Source organism: Lissotriton helveticus, chromosome 3_1 (genome assembly GCF_964261635.1).
Source record: "Lissotriton helveticus chromosome 3_1, aLisHel1.1, whole genome shotgun sequence".
NCBI classification, from domain to species: domain Eukaryota; kingdom Metazoa; phylum Chordata; class Amphibia; order Caudata; family Salamandridae; genus Lissotriton; species Lissotriton helveticus.
This window is the reverse complement of record NC_136061.1, coordinates 1304122967-1304132583: the sequence shown is the minus strand read 5'-3', so window position 1 is coordinate 1304132583 and position 9617 is coordinate 1304122967. Positions and strand designations below refer to the sequence as shown.

Here is a 9617-nt window from a genome sequence, read left to right as displayed (position 1 = left end):
AAATAACTTTAACCTCCTTGCTGTGTACTTAAACCAAAAGACAATAAACTATATTCCCCATAATGCAATTTCCCTGCTATGTCCGTTTCTTATTCTACTTTGCTCATTGCCTAAATGTTATTAAAGCGAAACACTTCTACGTCCATTGAAATAATTTTCTTCGGCGCTCCATGTTTCAAAAGCTCGAGATGAGCCCTGATGTTCCACCAAATCACGTGGGTTCTCTACTCCGTTTTTTCTTTAGTTAATGCTTTATCTTAGATGGGTGCAGTCCCTGGGTGGGCATAGTTACGACAGTTCAATGAAGATGAGGGATGCACACCAAATTCTTTCAATGTTTCATCCAACTTTCTCTGTTTTATTCATGTTAGCGTGCAGATTGGTAATGTGGCATGCCCAAATGCCACCAGGTACGACCATGGTAAATACAAATGGGACACATTCATGCCCCAGCCAAATGCACAGCTTAGTGCCGTCCTTGCGACATTCAAAACTCTGTCAGTTATCTCCAAATTTTCATTTTCAAACCTTTTCATTTTCTCATCTTTTTTCAAGTTTCCTCAATCTCTTATGATAGAATCCACGTGGGGAATGTATGCCTATTTTCAATTTTCTTATATTTACTCTGTGCCCCTCCGGACCTCTTGAATAAATACGATTAATGCCAGGCTCATCTCAGGCAGTGTTTAATCCATAAAAACCCAATGCATTTCGGGCGACGCAGCGCCCTTCTTCGGGGGTCACTAAAAATAATAGAACATGTGCCAATTATTCATCCATTATCAAATGTACATTTAAAACAAGGCAAATGTAAACTACACGCAGGTTATTATCAAAGTATTGATTATGTACCCAGCTGCCACCTCTATATAGCGGTTCATGTTAATCCTTTATCATTCTTATAGGTAGTGGTTGATTAAGTCCGTGAGTTTTCTCCCCCCACAGTGTTCTACCCTCACTAATCAGCAGTTTGTATTCATATCACTCCGTTACCCAAAACTGTCTTCTCCCGCTTTTTTCTACAGCCCTTGTTCATATCTAAACATTTAAATCACCGCTTTTATGTAAAGTCAAACAAACCCTCCAACACGTGATTTTACAAAATATGTGTTAAACATCATCCCAGTTTCTCACTAATGCTCAAACATGCACGTTCCTGTGGTGCGCACTTTCGCTACCTTTACTGCGGTTGACCTTCAAGCACTGTCTCTCCTGTGCGCTCATATTCCCAGTCTAAACATTATTTCCGTGTCCTCTGCTAAATATCACGTTTCCCAAAATTCCCTGAATTCACATACCTGCCGTCTGAGTTGTAAAATCCTCTCTTCTAAACGAACGGTTGCAACATAACACTAAACTGTATCACCTGCCTGTTTTCAACCAACGAACCCGCCCTCCTCAGTCCCTATTGGCCCAATATCCTCTTTCTCAGGATTGGTGATGAAATAACTTTAACCTCCTTGCTGTGTACTTAAACCAAAAGACAATAAACTATATTCCCCATAATGCAATTTCCCTGCTATGTCCGTTTCTTATTCTACTTTGCTCATTGCCTAAATGTTATTAAAGCGAAACACTTCTACGTCCATTGAAATAATTTTCTTCGGCGCTCCATGTTTCAAAAGCTCGAGATGAGCCCTGATGTTCCACCAAATCACGTGGGTTCTCTACTCCGTTTTTTCTTTAGTTAATGCTTTATCTTAGATGGGTGCAGTCCCTGGGTGGGCATAGTTACGACAGTTCAATGAAGATGAGGGATGCACACCAAATTCTTTCAATGTTTCATCCAACTTTCTCTGTTTTATTCATGTTAGCGTGCAGATTGGTAATGTGGCATGCCCAAATGCCACCAGGTACGACCATGGTAAATACAAATGGGACACATTCATGCCCCAGCCAAATGCACAGCTTAGTGCCGTCCTTGCGACATTCAAAACTCTGTCAGTTATCTCCAAATTTTCATTTTCAAACCTTTTCATTTTCTCATCTTTTTTCAAGTTTCCTCAATCTCTTATGATAGAATCCACGTGGGGAATGTATGCCTATTTTCAATTTTCTTATATTTACTCTGTGCCCCTCCGGACCTCTTGAATAAATACGATTAATGCCAGGCTCATCTCAGGCAGTGTTTAATCCATAAAAACCCAATGCATTTCGGGCGACGCAGCGCCCTTCTTCGGGGGTCACTAGAAATAATAGAACATGTGCCAATTATTCATCCATTATCAAATGTACATTTAAAACAAGGCAAATGTAAACTACACGCAGGTTATTATCAAAGTATTGATTATGTACCCAGCTGCCACCTCTATATAGCGGTTCATGTTAATCCTTTATCATTCTTATAGGTAGTGGTTGATTAAGTCCGTGAGTTTTCTCCCCCCACAGTGTTCTACCCTCACTAATCAGCAGTTTGTATTCATATCACTCCGTTACCCAAAACTGTCTTCTCCCGCTTTTTTCTACAGCCCTTGTTCATATCTAAACATTTAAATCACCGCTTTTATGTAAAGTCAAACAAACCCTCCAACACGTGATTTTACAAAATATGTGTTAAACATCATCCCAGTTTCTCACTAATGCTCAAACATGCACGTTCCTGTGGTGCGCACTTTCGCTACCTTTACTGCGGTTGACCTTCAAGCACTGTCTCTCCTGTGCGCTCATATTCCCAGTCTAAACATTATTTCCGTGTCCTCTGCTAAATATCACGTTTCCCAAAATTCCCTGAATTCACATACCTGCCGTCTGAGTTGTAAAATCCTCTCTTCTAAACGAACGGTTGCAACATAACACTAAACTGTATCACCTGCCTGTTTTCAACCAACGAACCCGCCCTCCTCAGTCCCTATTGGCCCAATATCCTCTTTCTCAGGATTGGTGATGAAATAACTTTAACCTCCTTGCTGTGTACTTAAACCAAAAGACAATAAACTATATTCCCCATAATGCAATTTCCCTGCTATGTCCGTTTCTTATTCTACTTTGCTCATTGCCTAAATGTTATTAAAGCGAAACACTTCTACGTCCATTGAAATAATTTTCTTCGGCGCTCCATGTTTCAAAAGCTCGAGATGAGCCCTGATGTTCCACCAAATCACGTGGGTTCTCTACTCCGTTTTTTCTTTAGTTAATGCTTTATCTTAGATGGGTGCAGTCCCTGGGTGGGCATAGTTACGACAGTTCAATGAAGATGAGGGATGCACACCAAATTCTTTCAATGTTTCATCCAACTTTCTCTGTTTTATTCATGTTAGCGTGCAGATTGGTAATGTGGCATGCCCAAATGCCACCAGGTACGACCATGGTAAATACAAATGGGACACATTCATGCCCCAGCCAAATGCACAGCTTAGTGCCGTCCTTGCGACATTCAAAACTCTGTCAGTTATCTCCAAATTTTCATTTTCAAACCTTTTCATTTTCTCATCTTTTTTCAAGTTTCCTCAATCTCTTATGATAGAATCCACGTGGGGAATGTATGCCTATTTTCAATTTTCTTATATTTACTCTGTGCCCCTCCGGACCTCTTGAATAAATACGATTAATGCCAGGCTCATCTCAGGCAGTGTTTAATCCATAAAAACCCAATGCATTTCGGGCGACGCAGCGCCCTTCTTCGGGGGTCACTAGAAATAATAGAACATGTGCCAATTATTCATCCATTATCAAATGTACATTTAAAACAAGGCAAATGTAAACTACACGCAGGTTATTATCAAAGTATTGATTATGTACCCAGCTGCCACCTCTATATAGCGGTTCATGTTAATCCTTTATCATTCTTATAGGTAGTGGTTGATTAAGTCCGTGAGTTTTCTCCCCCCACAGTGTTCTACCCTCACTAATCAGCAGTTTGTATTCATATCACTCCGTTACCCAAAACTGTCTTCTCCCGCTTTTTTCTACAGCCCTTGTTCATATCTAAACATTTAAATCACCGCTTTTATGTAAAGTCAAACAAACCCTCCAACACGTGATTTTACAAAATATGTGTTAAACATCATCCCAGTTTCTCACTAATGCTCAAACATGCACGTTCCTGTGGTGCGCACTTTCGCTACCTTTACTGCGGTTGACCTTCAAGCACTGTCTCTCCTGTGCGCTCATATTCCCAGTCTAAACATTATTTCCGTGTCCTCTGCTAAATATCACGTTTCCCAAAATTCCCTGAATTCACATACCTGCCGTCTGAGTTGTAAAATCCTCTCTTCTAAACGAACGGTTGCAACATAACACTAAACTGTATCACCTGCCTGTTTTCAACCAACGAACCCGCCCTCCTCAGTCCCTATTGGCCCAATATCCTCTTTCTCAGGATTGGTGATGAAATAACTTTAACCTCCTTGCTGTGTACTTAAACCAAAAGACAATAAACTATATTCCCCATAATGCAATTTCCCTGCTATGTCCGTTTCTTATTCTACTTTGCTCATTGCCTAAATGTTATTAAAGCGAAACACTTCTACGTCCATTGAAATAATTTTCTTCGGCGCTCCATGTTTCAAAAGCTCGAGATGAGCCCTGATGCACCCATCTAAGATAAAGCATTAACTAAAGAAAAAACGGAGTAGAGAACCCACGTGATTTGGTGGAACATCAGGGCTCATCTCGAGCTTTTGAAACATGGAGCGCCGAAGAAAATTATTTCAATGGACGTAGAAGTGTTTCGCTTTAATAACATTTAGGCAATGAGCAAAGTAGAATAAGAAACGGACATAGCAGGGAAATTGCATTATGGGGAATATAGTTTATTGTCTTTTGGTTTAAGTACACAGCAAGGAGGTTAAAGTTATTTCATCACCAATCCTGAGAAAGAGGATATTGGGCCAATAGGGACTGAGGAGGGCGGGTTCGTTGGTTGAAAACAGGCAGGTGATACAGTTTAGTGTTATGTTGCAACCGTTCGTTTAGAAGAGAGGATTTTACAACTCAGACGGCAGGTATGTGAATTCAGGGAATTTTGGGAAACGTGATATTTAGCAGAGGACACGGAAATAATGTTTAGACTGGGAATATGAGCGCACAGGAGAGACAGTGCTTGAAGGTCAACCGCAGTAAAGGTAGCGAAAGTGCGCACCACAGGAACGTGCATGTTTGAGCATTAGTGAGAAACTGGGATGATGTTTAACACATATTTTGTAAAATCACGTGTTGGAGGGTTTGTTTGACTTTACATAAAAGCGGTGATTTAAATGTTTAGATATGAACAAGGGCTGTAGAAAAAAGCGGGAGAAGACAGTTTTGGGTAACGGAGTGATATGAATACAAACTGCTGATTAGTGAGGGTAGAACACTGTGGGGGGAGAAAACTCACGGACTTAATCAACCACTACCTATAAGAATGATAAAGGATTAACATGAACCGCTATATAGAGGTGGCAGCTGGGTACATAATCAATACTTTGATAATAACCTGCGTGTAGTTTACATTTGCCTTGTTTTAAATGTACATTTGATAATGGATGAATAATTGGCACATGTTCTATTATTTCTAGTGACCCCCGAAGAAGGGCGCTGCGTCGCCCGAAATGCATTGGGTTTTTATGGATTAAACACTGCCTGAGATGAGCCTGGCATTAATCGTATTTATTCAAGAGGTCCGGAGGGGCACAGAGTAAATATAAGAAAATTGAAAATAGGCATACATTCCCCACGTGGATTCTATCATAAGAGATTGAGGAAACTTGAAAAAAGATGAGAAAATGAAAAGGTTTGAAAATGAAAATTTGGAGATAACTGACAGAGTTTTGAATGTCGCAAGGACGGCACTAAGCTGTGCATTTGGCTGGGGCATGAATGTGTCCCATTTGTATTTACCATGGTGTTTTTACTGAGGCATGGCCAGGGGTCACTTCTGATGCTATATATGTTACAGTGTCATCATCGTCTAGGACAATTGGTACTTCTGTATCGGGATGTGAGGATTTTACAACAATTATTTCAGGAGTTATATGGGTATTGCCATTACCATTGAGACTGGCAGTGGCATGTAATAAATTAATACTCGTCGGGCCCATTGAAAATCTCCTTTCAGTCTCAACTATCTCGTTGAACGCAGTATCTATTAATGTCTCAAACGATGTTAGCAGTATTACAGGGGACTCTGCGTCCTGAGTCAGGATATCAACATTATCACTTGTGGCGGTGCAATTAGCCATTATGGACAGCTTATTAGGTAACTAACCTTATTGAAAATGTTGGTGGGGTGGCCCGCCCGACCACTGTTGACCTCTGAGGGCCTCAGAGGGCCCGCCCTTTGCCCGGGCTTAGCCCCGGGCGTCCCGCTCGCGTCCCGCGACGCGGGGGTGCTCCTCCTTTTGTGCGCCTCTGATAGCGCTCCCTCTGCGCTGCCGCGTCACTCAGACGCGCCGCCGCGGTGCCCGCCGGGATTTGGAGTCTCCCGGAGCGGCGGCGCGGAGTCAGCTGTCCCTTGACTCTTGGCGGTGGCGGCGGCGTGGGCAATGGCCTCTGCCTTCCTCTGGCAGTTCAGGAGGTGAGTAAATATGACTCTCGGCGGTGGCGGCGGTTCAGAAATGGTCCCCCCGCTCTGCCGGGGTGCTCCTCCTTTTGTGCGCCTCTGATAGCGCTCCCTCTGCGCTGCCGCGTCACTCAGACACGCCGCCGCGGTGCCCGCCGGGATTTGGAGTCTCCCGGAGCGGCGGCGCGGAGTCAGCTGTCCCTTGACTCTTGGCGGTGGCGGCGGCGTGGGCAATGGCCTCTGCCTTCCTCTGGCAGTTCAGGAGGTGAGTAAATATGACTCTCGGCGGTGGCGGCGGTTCAGAAATGGTCCCCCCGCTCTGCCGGGGTGCTCCTCCTTTTGTGCGCCTCTGATAGCGCTCCCTCTGCGCTGCCGCGTCACTCAGACGCGCCGCCGCGGTGCCCGCCGGGATTTGGAGTCTCCCGGAGCGGCGGCGCGGAGTCAGCTGTCCCTTGACTCTTGGCGGTGGCGGCGGCGTGGGCAATGGCCTCTGCCTTCCTCTGGCAGTTCAGGAGGTGAGTAAATATGACTCTCGGCGGTGGCGGCGGTTCAGAAATGGTCCCCCCGCTCTGCCGGGGTGCTCCTCCTTTTGTGCGCCTCTGATAGCGCTCCCTCTGCGCTGCCGCGTCACTCAGACGCGCCGCCGCGGTGCCCGCCGGGATTTGGAGTCTCCCGGAGCGGCGGCGCGGAGTCAGCTGTCCCTTGACTCTTGGCGGTGGCGGCGGCGTGGGCAATGGCCTCTGCCTTCCTCTGGCAGTTCAGGAGGTGAGTAAATATGACTCTCGGTGGTGGCGGCGGTTCAGAAATGGTCCCCCTGAAAAGTAATTCAAAGCATACTTACCAGTAACTCATATTTCTTTCCATAGTAATCCATTGTCTGGTTTTCACAAGAAAAGTTTCTAAGCGTCGATTTTCTCAAACTACAAATATTCCTTAAAAAATCGTCTGTATAACTTTAACGTATTTTTTTAACTGTTTACAGGAGATGCACCAGTGCTAGAACCAGGATTCACCACTGAGTAAGAAAAAGTAATGATAACACTACTTACTTGCTAAGTGAATTTCCCCCCATAGGATAACATTGGTGATTCTATGTAAAAAAGTTTCTGTCAACTTTTAAAATACAATAATATTCCTTAAAACTCACTACTGTGACCCAAACGATTTTACTCAACTGTTTACAGGAGATGTCCCAGGAATGAATGTAGGATACAGTCCTGTGGTTAGAAAAGTAATAAGTAAAGTAACTAATTGCATTTAACTATAAATTCCCTTTGAGCTCAATGTTGCATTGTGTTTGAAATTGTGTAACCCATTGCAACAACTGTAACTACTGTACTTAAAAGTCTATTGCCTATTTGCAAAGTATTTAAACTAAACGAATTCATTCTGAGAAAGTATATTTTGTAATGTAATGTATAATGTAAAAATAATGTAATTTAAAAAATAAAATATCTAAAAATAAATAGTTTAAAAAAGTGTAGTAAATCAGTATAAAAATATAACAATTAATACATTTAAAAATTGTCATTTACAAAACCTTTGAAATTCACAGAAAAAACATAGTTTTCAGACATGTTATAGTTAAGAATTAGCATTTATAAAAGCTTAGAAATTCACTGAAAAAACCATAGGTTTTAGGGGAGTTATAGTTAGATGGACATTTCACTCGTACAAAACCATTGAAGTTCCTCCGTTTTAGTTAGTTCTGCTAACTATCACTCACGCGCCCGCAATCCACTGCTGATGATGTCACATATTACATCATTCATGATATGGTCAGTGACATCACTGATGACATCTCAAATGACATCACTGATGACATCATCCAGTGAATGTTGTTTGGTTCGATATTTAAATATGTATTAATATATATAGCAGTCAGCATTGAGGAATGAGTGGATGTATAAGTGTCTGGATGGAGCATTTACTAGCACTGTGATTGACTATCTAAGTGACTAATTTAAATGGTCTCACTAAATATATGGGATAGTGATTAAACTGTGTAAATATCTGTTTCACTGTATCTCTTGTTGTGTAAACTGCTACATAAGTTGGTTTCTACCTCAAAGTCTATTTTACTATGTGACATCACTGATGACATCTCAAATGACATCAATGATGACATCACTGATGACATCATCCAAGTGACAATCTGATACACCTCATGATACACTAGTATAACCTTTCATCACTCACTGTAAAATAAAGAGTACCATATTTGAATCCATTGACACAGCAATACAAGTATCTAAAAACCCACTCAGTGATTCCTAGATCTACACACACATCTAATCAATTACCTATACATGTACTCATACATGCTAACAAAGATCAATAGAACACTATCAAATATACTTATACACCTTTATCGACAGAACACACCAGCATACATCCTATTCACTTATGCAGTCATCCTACTCACTTTTGCAAACAATGTATCATATTTACATTTACTCAGCTACACACTTATACAAATAGCACTTCATTTATTCATATAGATAGTAACTCATACTTAGTGTGTTATGAAATCACTATTACAAGTACACAGTTATCTATACAGTCACTCATGCAATTAATGAGTATTATGTATACTTATTTATATAAAATCACGGTCACATACACTGCCTTTTATTTATCTAGTTTGTTGGACATGTAACATTGAGAGATATATATTTGCTCATCGCCACACCCGTAAAGATATTCACTCACCCAAACAACTGTTTCAACATGCAGTCCTAACCTCATATACCTACTGCATCAACTATTCACCCATCTTTGGGCAGTCACACAAACCCTAGCGAACCACACACACATTCATTCTCCCATACAAATACTCAGTTAACTATTCAATAACTAATATAGACTTTCACATAGCTAGTAACCAACTGGTGCAGCAGTTTACACAGCAACTGACAAAGTGATACAGATATTCACACAGTTTAGTCACTATCCAATATATTTAGTGAGATACTATAAAATAGTCAAGTAAATAGTTCATCACATTGCTACTAAATCCTCCATCCAGATATTTATATGTATATATCCACTCATTTTTCAATGCAGATTCCTATATATATAATACATATTTAAATAATGAACCAAACCACTTTCACTAGATTATGTCATCAGTGAG

General features: G+C 41.5%; 1 long non-coding RNA gene across 1 annotated transcript; it reads right to left on the bottom strand.

The window, feature by feature from the left end:
- Nucleotides 1-337: 337 nt before the first annotated feature.
- LOC144824952 (uncharacterized) lies at nucleotides 338-4493 on the bottom strand. The gene is made up of 4 exons (XR_013609203.1): nucleotides 4185-4493; nucleotides 2742-3629; nucleotides 1299-2186; nucleotides 338-743 (listed from the first exon to the last, which is right to left on the bottom strand). It is a non-coding gene; the product is annotated as an uncharacterized LOC144824952 (long non-coding RNA).
- Between the last annotated feature and the right edge of the window lie 5124 nt (nucleotides 4494-9617).